The following is a 3,908-nucleotide window of genomic DNA, read 5'->3' as shown; positions in this document are numbered from 1 at the left end:
TTGGATTCACCATAACACTAGTTGCTCCAATGACAACTTTATTATTAGCAACAAGCTCTGTTGCTAGATTCACTTGACTTTCATCCACTTGCAGTTGTGCAAAGTGAGATTCATGAGTATTTGCATGTTTTTCTCTATTGCTTCTGCGGGTTCTTCACAATCATCAATGTCATCCACTTTGAAGTGGGATTCATTAAACTGTTTTTGTAGATGTTGGCGTAGATCCACCTTCATTTTCAACTTAAATACTCCCCCTACACCAAAACTCATTTTAAGAGTGTCCCAAGCCTTCTTGGTTGTCTTTGCATCTGCAATGAGGGGGAAATGTTCTTGTCTACACATTCCCTTATGCATCGTAATCGCAAAGAATTTTTTTCCTTTTGTCCTCCAACTCGTTCAAATAGATCTCAAACAAATCTTATTGTTTCTTTGAATGTCTTAGCCTCTTGGCTTTTCCCATTTGTTGAACACTGACTCTGGCTCAACAAAGAAATCAAACTGCAAACATAGTGACTTCTCTGCTGCACAACTTCAAACAAATTCGATTGTCAACTCTGCTTTTGACAACGATGGTTGTGGCTCACGGTTGTGGGATTCATCTTCAATGCAATATCTATCCAAATGGGTAGTGGGACCAAACACTTTACCTTATCCTCTCATGGAAGTAATGAAAGAATTTTGAAGCTTTCTCACAAAGAAAATGTTGAAAATATAACAAGAAAATCCTAGTTTAATTTTGTCTTTAAATTAAATTAGGAATTGAATTGTAATTCCACATCTCATGACAACTTGTAATAGTTAACTAAGTTAATTTGACTTAGTTGGCTTAGGTAATTCGAGTTGGGGGTCTAACTTGAGCCATGTAGAGTGTCTCCTACATTATAGGATCATTGGTTGAGTTTATTTTGAGTTGCAATTAATTAGTTCAGTTTAATTGAGTTAAAGTTAGTTAAACTAGTTCCAACTGATAGAGGAACTAGTAGGAGGTCAGGCAGTGGGGTGTTTCTTCATGTGTTCAACCAACTAACTCGTGATTCACTCATAAATAACTCATGCATGTCAGATATGAGAGTTACCCAGTTGAGATTGGAGTTTAGGGACAATGTACTATCAGTATAATCATCTGAATTGTATAGGTGGTGCATGTAATTAAAGGAATGCCTGTGAGGATTGCAGAGTTCATAATTGTCCAATTTCCCAATAAAATGTGGGCTAGTTCCCAAGGGAACCGCGCAAGGAAATAGGAGCTTGGCAGCCAGTAGAATTGGTTAAGTATTGAATTGAGCTTGTTTCAGAAGTAGTGAGATAGATAGAGATAGTGCAAAGGTTTCTCGGGCTTGAGCAAAACATTGCAATCTTCTCATATTTCCTGATTAATGCAATATACAAATATTTGGGATTTTTAGCTATGGATTTCCCCATAAAATCATTGTTTTATGTGTGATTGAATTCTTTTTCTTATATGATTTGTTTTCATTGATGAGTAGAGTAGATTCAAGTCAATTGTTTTAGCATATTACAATATGTAGTTTGAATCTACAAGGAATTTCTACACGGTATCAAAGATGGAATCACTATAGAAGAGGAGAATACGAGTTTGTCTTTTGTCTTAAGGAATTCATAGAAAAAGATATTCCTAAGCCAGTTGATGCTCAAGATCTAGCAAAGTGGAGAAAATGTGTGGCAAAGGCGAGAAGGATTATCCTAGAAGGAATTCGAGATCATATTGTCTCAAACCTCCACAGTAAGGAAACTCCATTTGCAATGTGGAAGGCCTTTGCATACCCGTTTCAAAACAACAGTGACCACATGAAGCTGGCACTAAAGGACAAGCCCAGAAAGATCAAGCTGGAGAAAGGCGACATGATACCAAAGTACTTGAACAAATTCACCCAATGTCGAGATGAGCTTAGAAGTGTCGGTGTTAGGGTTGTTGAAGATGATATGGAGAGCCTAGCACTTCTAGGCCTTCCCAAGAGATGGCATAGCTACCAGGACTCAGTTAATGGAGGGAGAAGCTACAAGAGTGGGATTTTTTGTGGTCTGACTTGGTACAAGAAGATATTTCGCAGAACACCAGAGATGGATCCTTATCCAAGCATGATGATGAGGAGAATTGTGCCTTAGATGGAAAGGGGAAGAAAGGGAAGGGGAAGTCATCCCATTCCAAATCTGAATCCAGTTAGGGAAGTAAGAATAAGGACATGTTGAAGATTAAATGTTTTCACTATCACAAGCTGGGACAGTATGCCACAAAGTGTCTGCACAAGAAGCCTGGTAAGAAGCCCTCGGGAGGAGCAGCAGGTGAAGCTCTTGATTAACAATTCGATTTATATTTCACCCTCATCACTTGCATGGTGACATTGGTGATGGGTAGTGTGTGGCACCTAGATAGTGGAGCCTCATTCCATATGACTGGCAACAAAGAGCTCTTCAATGACTTTGAGGTGAAGGACCTCTAGATGTACATCAAGATGGGAGATGATGGCAGGTATAACATGACCAACATCATTACTGTTACCTTTCAAAGGGATTCTGGTTCTCCTCTCACATTAAAAGATGTCATGTATGTTTCAAGTTTGAAGAAAAATTTGGTTTCAGTTGCCATGTTTGAGGATCGTGGCTACGATGTGATATTTACCAAAGGAAAGGCTTTAATTTGTCACATAGCCTCTGGATAGGTGAAGTAGATTGGGGTTCAAGTGAAGAACCTCTACAAATTGAATGTATAAGACTGTGCTTCTTTGAGCACAAAAGAAGAGAAGGTGCAGAGCTGAAACATCGGTGAGTTGTGGCATAGAAGATTGTATCACTTGCACCATGGAGCTTTGAAGATCATGCAACAAATTTTTATAGTACTTCCCAAGGGTATAGTAGAGAAGAGAGACACATGAAAAGGGTGTACATCAGGGAAGTACACAAAATATTCCTTTCATGATAAAGACAATTGACCATAAGTGATCCTTGATAGAGTTCAATCAAATGTGTGTGGATCGTTCTTGACAACCTCCATGACCAAGAACAAGTATTATGTAATGTTTTCTGATGATTTTTCTCATAAGTGTTGTATTTTCTTCATGCAGAAGAAATATCACACATTCACTAAATTTTGTGAATTTGAAGCATGTGACGAGAAATATAAGGATAGGAAAGTTAAATTTCTCAGAAGCGATAATGGTGAAGAATATGTGTCAAATGAATTCAAGAACTTTTATGCATCAGAACGCATTCGCTGGGAGTTAATAACACCTCATAACCCACAATAGAATGGGGTTGATGAAAGGAAGAACAAAAGTATTGTGGGAGTTATGCAGGATATGGTACTTGATCAAGGGCTGCAACTTGTGGGATGAAGCATGTAACACAACTATTTATTTGTAGAACAAAAGCCCTCATCGAATTCTCAAGATGAGTACATCATAAGAATATTTTTCAAGTAAGAAGCCAGATGTGGCACACTTCAGGATCTTTGGTTCATCAGTTTACTATCATGTTACCAAGGATGCACGGAAAAATCTAGAGCCAACATCTTAGTTGGGCATATTTGTGGGGTACACTCATACACCTCAACATATCAGGTATACCTGTCACCCAACAAGATGAAAGTGGTTTTGTAGAGATGTGAAGTTCGATGCACAGAAGGTTATGAGATGTTACCATGAGAGTGAGCTTCAATCGCATGCAAATGAGGAGCTTTCATCTCCAAAGGAGGAAATTCAGGATGATGGAGGAGCAAAGAGTGGAAGCACTCACTCATGTAGAGACTTCAAGGGATAGAAGGAAGCACACGAGAGAGGCTGACAGACTGATGCATGATGCTAGAGAGAATGTGGGAGAACCCATATCAGAGAGCAGGTAGAGGCGGTCAGTAGATTGATACACTGACTACATGGCTCTGATGAGGGAGA

This window comes from Pinus tabuliformis, chromosome Q (assembly GCF_031772625.1).
Source record: "Pinus tabuliformis cultivar Carrire ecotype Pingquan chromosome Q, CPIR1, whole genome shotgun sequence".
In the NCBI taxonomy this organism is placed as follows: domain Eukaryota; kingdom Viridiplantae; phylum Streptophyta; class Pinopsida; order Pinales; family Pinaceae; genus Pinus; species Pinus tabuliformis.
This window is presented reverse-complemented; position numbering follows the sequence as displayed.